We start from the raw sequence: 13,388 nt of genomic DNA, 5'->3' as shown, positions 1-13,388 counted from the left end.
TTAGAATATCTGAGGAATGATTCACTAAGGCGAACATGCTCAGAGGGAGATGAAATGATGTCATTCAATACGCAGTCATCTGCATACATTCGAATTTTGGATGATATCTCGCGTGGCAAATCATTAATATATAGTAAGAAAAATAGAGGTCTGAGAACCGAGCCTTGAGGGGCGCCTGATGACACATCCACCACCGAAGAATTGATCGAGTTAAAGCTTACGAATTGAGTGCGGTGAGACAAAAAACTTTCTATCCAGTTGACTAATTGAGGGTTGTTAAGAGCCTAAATCGAAACCCTGCTTCTAACAGTCACTAGAATTTTACTTTCTCTATCAAATGTAACACATTTCATTAAAATCGGTCCAGGGGTTATCTCAGAAAAGCGTTTCTGCGTCTTAAATGTATTTGAAGAGGCCGCATCGGAGGTGAGCTCGAGCTAAGGCTTCCTCTTAAATCCACCGTTTCTATCACTGAGGAAATAATGCTTCCATCTTGTTTCTGTACACCTTTTATTGTTAGCTTTTGTTTAATCTGGTCTCTTGCGATCTTGTACGGAATATTTATTGGATTTTTTATCACACTTGATATAAGCTTATGAAAACCTTCTTGCTTCTGCCGTTCCAATTTTTTCACATACGCGTACCACCATGACGTCAGCGGAGGAAGACCAAGAAGAGACGCCCTCGCCGCAGGAGCAGCCTAGTTCCTTGGGGTCCCGGATGCAGGCCAAGAAAGCCTGCCAGTGCAGCAGACACTGCCATGTGAGAAAAAAAAAGAACGCATTACTGTCAAAACACTTAACCGCCCTGTTGTCTATACCAGTAAGGTATGCGCAAGGGCACCTTTATATTATAATGATCACTATATACAATTTTCGACGTTAACATGACAAACACATGACATTAACAATAAATTTGACATTAACATTGATTAACATCTGTGCCTGTGTGTGCGTGCGTGTGTGTGTTGTGCTCTCACTAATGCTCTTGTACTATCTTTTTCTGTTCCTTTTCTATTATTCTCCCTTCTTCCCCTCCACCAGCGAAGGGTAGTAAACCGGATATTGCGATCTGACTAACCTCCATGTCTTTGCCGTCATTCCTCTCTCTCTAAAGCGTTCATGTTACGAGACATTCATAATGAAATTTGACGATCAATAAGTTAATTTCGCATTCAAACGTGGTAGTCTCGAAACAAAAATGAACCAAAAATAAATGTTGGTGATATTATTCTATATTTTACGCCAAATTAATAACTATTAAAATAAGGACCGAGCTCAAATGAATGTGTCAACAGACAAAATTGATTTAGAGTTGCCCTCTGGTGTTTCTATAAAATCTATAATAAACGGGGGTCTGTATGCTATACATAGTTTGCGAAACACAACGGTACCACAACTAAATCAACATGCATCTCAATTATTAATGGGAAAGCCTTAAGTGGCTCATACTCCCGACAGTCTGGAGATCGGGGCGTGCGGTACAGATAGTCACGTGAGCTCACCTCGCGCAGACACGCGCTTGTGCCACTGCTCGCACGTTCCTCGTCGTGGTCTTCTTCCACATCTGGCTCCGATACCGCTCATCATGCAAAAAAAAAAGGCAAAGTTAATTAAGGTAGAGTTAATTCAAGCACTCTAACCCACGACCTTCGGTGCGAGTCGAATGCTCGAGCTTATGTGGAAGTCGAACCCATGACGATTGGTGTTAAGGCGAAGTTAATTAAGGCACTGCTAATTATTATATAATTAATTAACTCACTTTAATCCACGACCTTTCGTGGAAGTCGCACCCGCGACATTTGGCGGGAGGCAAACCCACTATCTTTGGTGTGAATTAGGGAGAAGGTAGTTAAGGCACCGTTAATTGAGGTAGCGTCAATTAAGACACTCGAACCCACGACCTTTGGTGGGAGAAAGCAAGTGCTGAGAAGTAACAACGAATTCGAATGAGAATGTAAAATAATTGAATGAATGCATGATTAAAGCTTTTTCGCCCTCTTTCGTGTATGCTTAAGTGACTGCCAACTTCTTTTTCTCCGTGGCGCCTATCAACTGTCTCCGTAGCTCCTGTTGTCGCATTTTGCTCGTTCAGCACGGACACTCGTCCTACACGGTTGCAGACAGTTAAGCCGTTATGTGCAGACATCGCTCACGTTAATTACTTCGAGGTTAGCGACTGCTAAAGCGAGCGCAGGAAGAAAAGGAGCGGAGGAGACGTCCGACCAAGTACGAAAAGGTGCCTGTTCCTTCGTGACAGGTCACAGCAGTTTTGCCGCGCACCGCCGGAAGATTGACGGTGCCGTTCCGACAGGTTGTTGAACCGCGCAGCCTCTCGAACCGGGACGGCACATAGGACGCTTCTGGCCATCTACCTTTCGACAAAGGAGCCAGCACAAGAGACACTCGACAAGTACGCGAAGTACGCCTGAGGGTTCCTCTCTGATCTTCGGCACCTTGCTTCATTCGGGTTTCCTTACTATTGTTAACCTTTTTTTTGTTGCAACAGGGAATGAAGGATGAGGGATGGTGAGGCGCATAAACGCTTGCGAGGATTTCTATTTAGCTGCATTTGGGTGCTGACAAATTGAAGCGAGGCATTCCGCACTCTGGTTACCGTACGCCACGGCACCGCCTCCTGATCAAAGCAACGTTGTTGTTTCCCAAGAAGCAAGACATCTGGGTTCGCATTCACGAAGGACCTCTTACACAAGAGTTGTTTCATAGAAGTAGGTGTCATCCAATCGTGATGTCTAACGTAATATCAGCGAAGGCTGTCGTCCAATGGTAAAGAGCGCTTACGATCGAAAAACATCGTGATTTCTGCCCCAGTTGTCTACGTTTTCTATGCTGAAAGGTAGTATGTCATTTATAATTTCGCATTAAAAAGAACAAAGTAAGTTTTCGAATTTTGTTAACTAGTTTATGCATCGTTTCGTGAGTTCATGCTTCCGCGCTTTTTTGTGTTCTTTCTTTTGGAAGTTGGTTCGCTAAAAATTTGCTTCTCATACGACGCATCTGCACTTTCGATTTTCAATCTGGACGCTTCCATACAATCAGAAGGTTGGAGAATTGGGTGAGTTAGTATAGCTTCCCTGTTGCAAAAGCGAGAATAAATTCAAGGGCTAGGAAACAGCATGGAACACCCCAGGATGCTGACCTAAGTTTATTGCAGGAAAGCTGGTAACATATAGGTCATACCTGCCACAGGGCTTCCCCCTGTCGGTATGCAGAAATGATCACTATCAAAACGATTCCTGAATGGCGCAAATGTGATATATGTTTCAAGCGCAATTTGAAGAAACACATGCACCAAATAAACACCAAAATATCACCGCCCAAGCACTCCGTACGGATGGTTAACCAGCGAAGCTTAAGCGTGCGACACCGGTATTTATCAATGGGTTAACCCTGACGGTTCATTAAACGACGGCTTGGTAGGCTGCAGCATCGGCACGGCTCAGACGAGCTCGTTCCCGGTACTTCTCGCAGCGTTGCTAATCGAAAGCTGCCTGCTCCTAAGGAGTACGTATGACGCGTGGCCTACCAATTTCGGAGTCGGAGAGAAACTGCTGCGCGCGAGCTCGGCTGCGACGGAGAGCAATGACGTCACTACTGGCGTAACCAATCAAGTGCCTCTCTTTATTTCTTTTTTTTTTTCGCGCACACGCAGCGGTTGCACCGGAGGAGTTTTCGGCGTACAGGCGACAGACGGACGGACGAATCGGCTAGCCATCTACAGCTTAGCTGTAAGGCGCTAGACCCCAATTGACATTTACTTGACACAGGGCAGCGCCAGGAGAAAGCGGTCCCGCTGACCTTCTGACTCAAGTAATCTATCAAATTGGTATAAGAAATGTTGAAAGAATGCAAAGAAATCCATGAAATAAAAAATAATAAGTAGACTCTCGTTGTGTATCACTAAATTAAGCTGGTCTTTGGCAGGAGCATTTGTGCACTATATGCTTTATCAATCAGCTACTGTAACGAACATTACGGCCTTTTTGGACCTGATAGCTAATTGGGGGCACTTGCGAGAACATAAAAGAGAGAAATGTCTGCACTGGCTTCTTGTAGAGCGAAAGTGACGCACGCATCTCACGGCCTCTTTTCTGAGCCGTGACAATTGACAGGCATCGGTGAAGAACCGGCCCATGTGGAAAACTGCCTCACTGACATTACACATTTTTTTTTTCGTATTCTCAAGTTGGTTGTCACATATCTGTAGTGTGTCATGCCACACGGCACCCCCGAAAAACCTCCAATAAGAGAAAATCCCAAGCGCAGACATTTTTCTGCAAAAGAAAAAAAAAGAAGAGAAGAATAAGGAACAGCGCATCGGCCACAAAGTAGGTCAACGCACGACAGAAACAGATGCTCGACGCATTTGAGACCGTCAACGCTTCAACGATTCTATAGTGGACACAATCCACGAGGTCACAATTTTCTGCCAGGAACGACAATGGCACACACGAAATACATAGCGTTTTCTTTTATTTATACATATTTTTTTCGTTTTCTGCTCTATAAGCCGCCACGGACCAAGCGCTAAAGCTGCTTCCCTTCAACACCTATGCCAGTTGTCACGCAGAAAGCGAAACCGCTCTTTCTTAGGGCGGATTGAATATTTCCGTTTTGCATCCCCGGAAGTGCTGGCTCAAAATTTGACAGATGCTGTAGAAGACTCAACCTATTTCCCTCTGGCGTCGTGGGTTAAAAGCGTTGTCGGAATGGGATCGCAGTAGCGCCTCCAACCACATGCGGCATTCAAGCAGAAAGGCGCTTTTAGATACGTCTGGGGCAACCAAGAATAAAAACACGGAACAGTATGGACACCCAGACACGACTCTCTCGCTGAGAAACTAAAATATCACGCCTCGGCTGAAGCGCACACTCATCGAGCGTCACAGCGGGACACAGTGAAGGGAAGAGTTCGGAACCGATTCGATTACAATTTTACGCCATACTTCAACACTACAGACTGCAGCGCAAGAAATATCCCCCACCTCATGACTGTCCCAAGCGCGTTGAACCTAGAGGCAGCTACAGGCAAACACATTTCCGCACCGCACCCTATAGCACACAATGTGCCCCAAACAATGCCCCCAACAATGCCCAGTTTACAATGGTCCGGCTACGCTGTACCACGCCACTTGGGTGCGCCACCACATGAGCGCCAAAGGCACAATCCCACACCAGCCCACCACACAAAAGGGGGAAGCCTCGCTCTCTATCGTCGGCTCCCGGGACCAGTTCAAACGGGTCGTGAGAGCACGCCGGGCGGCCGTGGTACATGTGGTCCTAGACTGAGGAATCCACCCACGCCGAGTGCCCGTCGAATCACCCTGCGGTTTCCCTTTATTACAACGAATGTTTTTCTCTCTTCCTCTAAATGTCATTCAAAGATTCCTTTAAGACTGCAATATTCCTGCGAGTTGTTAATTAGAGAACGATTTATATCCCCACAAGGGAACAAACGCGAGTTAATGACATCTTAGTTGAAATCAAGAAAAAGAAATGGGGGAGGGGGGGGGGGGCATGGGCAGGACATGTAATCAGGAGGGAAGATAACCGATGATCATTAAGGGTTACGGACTGGATTCCAAGGGACGCGAATCGTAGCAGGGTGCGGCAGAAAGTTAGGTGGGCGGATGACATTAAGAAGTTTGCAGGGACGACATGGCCACAATTAGTACATGACCGGGGTTGTTGGAGAAGCATGGGAGAGGCCTTTGCCCTACAGTGGGCGTAACCAGGCTGATGATGATTATAATAACTATCTATATGCCCTACGTGGCGGTCTAACTTTCGAAACTCTGGATGTCAATCATTGCAACGTGACTTGATGTATCTTTATGAGATCTGATTTCACACTTATCTCTACGCGACATAACTGCGTGTGATGTATGCGATCTAATTGCTCGTGCCTTTGTTTCTGTTGCTGTGGCCGTTGTATCATTCCGTGTCACGTTGCGCTCACGCCGCATGAAATTTGTGCGTACATGTAATAAGGAAACACCAGCAGAGGAACGGTATTCTATATACTTTTCCTTGGGCATTAACTTTCTGTCAAAACGAGCAGCCGGTGCCACTTCCATGTGCCGGTCACTCCTGTTAATCGGGAAAATAAAATAAGAAGAATGTTAGAGGAGAGAGAGAAATGAAAGGAAACTCCGGTGGGAAAGCGTCGAAAACTATAGGAGGCATGTACACGAGGACGCCGGCTCTATGGCTCCACTCATGCCTTCATTCCTTCGCGTGGCTGTAACAACAAAACATTTAGCCCTTCGCTTCACTTCTATTCGTCTCGAGCGTCGAAAACAGAAGCGCGTCGCAGTGTGTGTCCGTTCCAACTCGAAGAAAAGCTCCTACGTTGACTTACTGTTCGCCCGAGGTCGCATCTCTGTCAGCGTCATGCGGAGAGTTCAATGAGTACGGACGTTGCCTTAGGCACCGCCTTTCTTCTTCGCATTCTCTTTTCTCGACAGCAGCCTCGCTTAATGGCGGGCAGCTCAAGTAGGTCGGCCTCTGGTCCCAGTGTCTGAAAGCTGTGTGCCCTGGAAAACCGTTTCCTCACATTATATCGACAGCGACAGATGAGGCAGTGTTTGCCGAGGGTTCTTTGTTTCTTTCTTTTCTTTACCGTCCTGCCCACCCAAAATACGTCGCGCGCCTGTCTTCACCCCTTGGCTCTTCTTTTTACTTCCTTCCGCCTTCTGGGTTACGGAAGATGGATTCAATTCAGCTTTCCCTTTGCGGGGACTAGCTTTCATCCTCAGAAAAATAAGATAGACCGAGATATGAAGATCACTACGTCAGCGCGAGAAAAGTCCATTTAGCACATTCGTTGATTCATTCGTTCAACGACACGAGAAGCGGAAATGGAAAATGTTCCGGTGACTTTCTATTTGGTATTTTGCGATACCTTTTCTTGCTTTGCGTGAAAACAACCTGATGTAGCTTTGAAGTAGAAAGAGGGTGTGCGGTTGTGTACATTATCGTGCTCTTATCTACGTCATAATTTAATTGATTTCATTTCTTCTGGAAGTACGTAAAAGCAGACAACTCAAAGGAAGCCCATTCTTATTCCCTTATAGTCATAAACTTGCTTTGTATTCTGAAGATTAAATTTTTATTGCGGCTACTAGTTTTATGCTCCAAGAGAGAGAGAGAGAGAGAGGAGAGTTTAGGAAAGGCAGGGATGTTAACCAGTCAATAGTCTGGTTGGCTACCCTACACTGGGGGATGGGAGAAGGGGAAGAGAAAGAAGGGAGAGAGAAGGTGTAGATACGTGTACGGACAGCACTTCAGTTAGAGTCGCTCGAGCAAACCAGAAGTTCTGAGAAAACACAAAAGTGCCTTCACTGCCTTCTGAGCCGATGATCGGTCGGGACGGTGCTCTAATATGGTCTGTTCACTCAGAGGACGATCATCTAGTTTCCTCAATGTGTTGGACAAAGACTGTCTTTGTGCTTGAAATTGAGGACAATGGCACAATAAGTGGTCAATGTTCTCCTCGCATCCGCAAACATCACAAGCAGGAGTTTATGCTCCAAATCTTGCGGAGCAAAGAGTAAGCTATACGTTTACTATATTTATTTTCGATTGGTTGAACGAGCATGACGATGAAGCGATTGACACGCTACAGTTTCATCGCTTCAACGCCAACAAGTCCACAAATAAAGAATTCTGTGCTAGGTTTCTTTCATTTTTTTTTTAGTTCACACGCTTCTTTCTTACTATTTTTTGTTTATACCGATACCACTTCGTCGCTTTATTTCTGTAACGCGTTGTGTTCATTTCCGGCTTGTTTTTGCCAACCTGTGCAAAAAAAGGGGGGAAGGCTAGACAAAAATGTTACCTTTGTGTTTTCAATACAGCAAGCGATCTTTTTCGAACATGCATGTTTTCTTTTTACTGGTCAATGTCTCTCATCTCTGGGTACGTACCGTCGTAAACGTTTTCTTCAACGCCTCATTCTAGGCGGTCCCATCGTTTTCTCTTGTTATTTTTATGGGCAAAAGGTGGGACAACTGAAGCATCTTACTTTTCCATTTTGCGCCTTTCTTTCTTTCTTCTCTTTCTTGCAGTATAACTGCGTCTTCAAGTTTCAAACAAAAGATAGAAACTCCCTCTCGACCGCATTAGTTACGAAAAAATGACCACCATGTAAATTCCACGCCCTCTGGTGGAACCAGCAATTTTTCCTAAATTTAGGCTAGGCAAAGTAGAAGCTTCATGATTACGGTCAGGTTTCACTTCACGATAGGTTGATAAAGCCCGTAAGGTGTAAGCGACGGCAGCAAAACGAAAAAAAAATGAATTCCCTTATCTGGGTCACACCGGCTTCTTTCGCACTGGCCGGGTCGTCGTCTTGATTCTCCGTTGCTCGTGTTAATACACTCCATAGTGCCTTGTAGCTTGGCATTTGAGAGAGACAAGTTGGCGCGCTCTCTTGAGCCATCACGAAGGAAAGGCTAGGAAGGACCATCGCTAGCATCGTGAGTCTAACAAGAGGCTGGTGCTTCGCCTCGATCTCCAGAAAGCGAAAGGTTATTAGTACGCATCCGGTGTGCGTGTTGGGCTATGTAGGGCAGCAAAGTGCTGGCTTATTTTTGCTCTAACGAAGACTGATGGCAAGGGTCTCGTTCGACATTTGCCCTATTTTTTTTTTCCTGTGAGAAGGAGTGCGTGAGATGCCGCATTAGGGGCAAATAAGAATGATGAGTCGGAAATATTACCTCGCAGCGTGCTTGCAAGTATAATCTTAGTCAAGCAAACCATGCGGAACACGTGAAGTCGGTGATGTTCATGGCACTAACACGGAACAGCGGAAACGGTTTATATCACCGCAAGAAGATTGGCAAATCACACCTGCGGAAACTCGCAAGGTGTAAGTAAGTTAACCCCCCCCCCCCCCACCCCCTTTCAAGAAATCTCCGCCACCTCGCAGGCTTCAGTAGAAGTGAGTTGTCATATTCAACTTTTAATTGTGCTTCGAGTTGTCAATTTATGCGGTCTCGTTCTGCTATTTGCTAGCTTGCTGGTTAGTTCTGATGGTGAAGAGACCGCCCAGAAAATGCGTTATTGCCGGGTTTGATCTTCCGACGACGAGATATTTTTCTTCAACTACTAAGTTCTTTATTTTTCTTTTTTTTTTCAAGGAATTGGTATGGGATTTCTCATTGGCTTCGTACTATGTCCGGGAGGATGACGACTTTTCCCTAAGAAAATTGTTTTAAGCAAATCTTCGTGGTTCCGAAGTACTTATTGACTTGTAGGGTTTTATTTCTCAAATCTGAACCTTGAGCAAAAGTGTGCCCCGTTGCGGAGAGGTCCAGGTTTATCTTTCACTTCTCGTGCTTCTTATCTTTCACTGAAACCAAAATACACGTGCGTATTTACGTTCAGCTCTCATCGTAATGCTGCTACCGCGATCCGGAAGTGAACGAAATATTTTTGCCGAAGAGGAGTTCAATATTGAGCTTTTAATTTGCGCTCTAAGCAATTTCTATTCTGTAAGCTTCATCTACATTTTTTCTCCGAAATCCTACGCGCAGCTTGCTGAAACCTTGATCTGAGTTCTAAATATAGAAATCAGGGAAAGGGGCCACAACATTGTTGTTGTTCTGGAACATGCGCATTTGCAGTCTGAAAATGCACCAAGAAATCATGAAACTTAACCTACGCAGTTGACAAGCAATGCCACAGCGTCGCGAAAGACGGCGATTTTGCATTGTGAAAGCTACCTCTCTCAAAGTCACTCCACCCCTCCCCCCCTCCCCCCATGACCAGCCGCAATCTCTCACAAAGGCATGTATTTTGGTTGAGCTTTCGCGCTATCTGCAGGTTTATATTTGTTTTGCACATTCGCAATAGCGGGAAGAAAACGGCTTCGAAAGGTTATTAGATGTTGGCGTCCTTCACACTTTCCTTTGCATTCCTGGAATGAAAATGTATTGCTACGCACAGGCGCAAATAGGTGATATGCATTAGAAAGATCAATACCTTGGTACTAGTTGGCCTTGATCAAAGGTCGAGACATATCGGGCACTGCGCAGGTGTTCTTACAGACCTACACACACGGTACAACGATTACACACAAAGCACTGCTGTCGTTGGGTGGTATCACGGTCTCGGTCCACTCTGGCTTGCTTGTATACAGGGAAATCGAATTTCATTTCAGGGTTGGAGGAGACTGGATTGAAATGCGCGAGGCGTGTAGATCGACCGATGCAGCTGCATGCGGGTTCATTTTGTCTTCATTATCGCTGAATGTTTACCTCAGCTGAGTTGCCATTGGAACGATAATTGCGCAAAGTTCTGGCGTTTTGCGGCACCTTCTGTATCGCTAATTTTATGCAGTGGAGCAGACACTGTAAATGAACGTGCTTTATTCTACATGAGCTGTACATACGTACGCTGCACTTTTACATACAAAACCTAGTTCCTGTAATTTATTTTGTCTTAATGCTTACTTGGACACGTGAAACTTCAAGAAATCAAGTAGCACGCGACAAATTTCCGCACAGTAAAGACAAGAAATGTCGAATGGGAGAAGTTGAAATCAAGCATAGAATATGTTATTTTTTCCCTTTCCCATGATTGGTTCGCAGTTCTTATAATAATAGCCGTGCTGAATATAAGTACTGTAGAGTGACCAACCATTGAAGACACTCGTTTAAGCTTTTCAAACTCTCAGATTTTACGTTGTGGGGTTTCACGTTTCGACCGCTAAGCGGAGTTTCGAAACAAAATTACCTAAATGAAAGCTTCATACGGAGCCATAAATAGTTCCAATCACGCTAATAAAGTGAACCTTTGTTTGCCTACCCAATTGGATCTGACGTGGCTACTGTCTGCTGCTGGGTCGCTCGGTATCTCGGTTGTTACAGTTGTGGATATATAGAAGAAAATTACACCTTTGCCAGACGCAAGTACCAGCAAACGGGCTTATATAACCCCTGTATGATGACCGACAAACTGGCGCCGGCAAGCACATCTCTGTGCTTCGTGATAAAAGAATACATTTTTAAATAAAACCTGTACACATGATGTTGGCTCATGGGTATCTCTAAAGAACACTGATGTCTTATTGGAATACCACATAATCGTATTTGTTTATCCATTCCGTACATACGACTAGGTGTATTCCCAGTGTTGGCCAATCCTCCAGACTGATTATGCGCCATCGTGACACATTGATTATAGAATCCATAAATGTAGCTATGTATATGTAGTATTTTTGGGTGCAGATACCTGTCATGCCCCTTCTTCCCTCGGCAAGCGTCACGTGACTAAGTTGCGTACCTCCGCAGACGTCTCCCACTGTGCATCTGCCTGTTTTGGTGCTTATATTTCTCTATAGCTTGTAAAAAACGTAGTGCATAAACTTAAACATGGCATGGGTTTCAGGTTGTGACGTTTGTGGTGGATGAATACAAACATAGCATGAGGTTACAAGTTGCATAGGGCGGGAGTAAGCGGAATCGTACGCATTGCCGTAGTAGTGAGGGATATTTGGGTTAGTTCGTGGAACTTCGTACATTTGACGTGCAGCAGCGCTAACACAGACGATGACGAAGAAACAAGGTTCACAACTGGAGTGCCGTGAGTTTAATAGGATTTGTACACACCGCTTTGCTAAGGCTTCTTTTCACAGCTTCCAACACTTTGCATTGGCTTTGCCTAATTTCTTTTGGGTTTGCATGTTTACGTCATTATACAGCGGCGCTGCAGCTGAGCGCGGTAGCTTACAGAGACACAAGGGGAAAGAAACAAGGCAAAATGCAGGGAGGCTAACCAGATAGAAATATTGGGTTTGTTACTCTGCACTAAGGAGGAGAGATAAGGGAGAATAAGGGATAACAAAAGAGAGAACAGCAGGCTCAGGGTGTGATAGCGCAAAGTGCGACCGCAAATTTTTGTGTCTTATTGTCGTGCATGCAAGTCTGCCTGCATATATTCGATGGACGCTGATCATCAATCAACTTGAAAGTCCCAGCTTCGTCCTGTAGTTTGGAGCTCCTGCAATATATATGTACTTGCGCTCTGCTAAACATCGCCAGTAGCTACTACCATAGTCATTGCACTAATGGAGTGAAGAATGTCGACAGGCGCGTTGACCATCCGAAGGCGAACTTCTCAATATTTCCTATGAACGAGACGCGAAGGCTCTGGAACGCTACCTGTGTCATGCCGATAGTTCGTCCGGTACACCAGGGTGACCGCAATTTCGAAAGAACAAAGGTACGTTTGAAATGTTATCATGTTTCATTCTTCTTTTACCCTTCCTCAGTGCGAAGTACGCAACCGAGCTCAGCCTGGTTAAACTCCTTGTCTTTGCCTCCTTTCTCTTTCGCTCTCTTTTGAAATCTCCCACCAAGTTCGATACAGTGGAATGTCGTTTCCGATTATAAAACCGAAAGAAAATGACCAAAGTATACTTGAAAGCAGCACACGCTGACAGAAAAAGCACTCTTTACAAATATTTCTTCTTGTTTCTTTCTCACATATATTTCATTTCCTCCATATAGTCGCCACTTTCCAAGACGAAGGCGTTTCGTATTCTTCGACGCCGCAGTTGAAACATTAAAACTTTTCAAACACAAAATGAAGGCTGACCACGATGGCGACATAAAAGGAGGTGTCACCGATTGCGTCACGCTGATACAAGGAACAACCATGCAGGTTCGAGTAACTTTTCGCTGTTTCGCTTGGCCTCGCGCTGTCTGTCTTCATTTTACCGCGTATACTTCGGCTTAGCTTGGAAGCCTAGGAACACGCAGTATGCCGTCGAGAAATCTTTAAAGAATAAGCAACGGGAAAGTACGTCACGCGACAGTGAAGGCGGTGCGGAAATAAAACGGAAGCGAATTCCTGGCGTGATGGAAATTCTTCGAGGCGGCCGTGATGCGTTGCGAAAACAGTCAAGATGGCAAAAAAATTCCTATGCGAAAGCTTTGATCCCCGACTGTTCGGAGTCGCGCATGGTTTTTGTTCATAGCTCAGAGGGCGGCAGTTCCGTATCGTTTCACAAATTTCATTCCACGTCATAAAACAAGCTTTCGTTCTTATACTATTTTTTTTAAAGTCACTATACATTGGTCTGGTATGAGACTGAACTTGAGCCTGCCCCTTCGTCCGCGAACGTGTATCGAATTCGTCAGTGTGACAAATTCATTGATGCGGGCATGTATCTGGTGTCGCAGCCTCACGTGTCACGTGATAGTCTATCTTGTTTTCGTGAAGCGTACGAACGTCAGCGCATGCGCTTTGGGGCTCGTGTTGGACGTTTTTTAAAATAAACTCGGTTGCAAGTGAGCGTCTTTCCTGTCTGGCCTCTTTCTTTTTTTTTTTTGCACCACTTCTTAAAAAATCATCATCGCC

The 13,388-nt window shown here is 45.1% G+C and overlaps 1 long non-coding RNA gene across 1 annotated transcript in view; it reads right to left on the bottom strand.

Moving 5' to 3' along the window:
* Positions 1–515: 515 nt before the first annotated feature.
* The window catches only part of LOC142570836 (uncharacterized), a 123,309-nt gene continuing 110,436 nt past the window's right edge, over positions 516–13,388 (bottom strand). The window contains exons 2-3 of the long non-coding RNA XR_012825694.1: positions 1,505–1,581; positions 516–755 (exon numbers count right to left, since the gene is read on the bottom strand). This is a non-coding gene — a long non-coding RNA (uncharacterized LOC142570836). The remainder of the gene's footprint in view (positions 756–1,504; positions 1,582–13,388) is intronic.

The sequence above is a fragment of the Dermacentor variabilis genome, chromosome 2 (genome assembly GCF_050947875.1).
Source record: "Dermacentor variabilis isolate Ectoservices chromosome 2, ASM5094787v1, whole genome shotgun sequence".
NCBI lineage: Eukaryota > Metazoa > Arthropoda > Arachnida > Ixodida > Ixodidae > Dermacentor > Dermacentor variabilis.
Note: the sequence above shows the minus strand (reverse complement) of the source record. Positions and strands in the feature narration are given on the sequence as shown.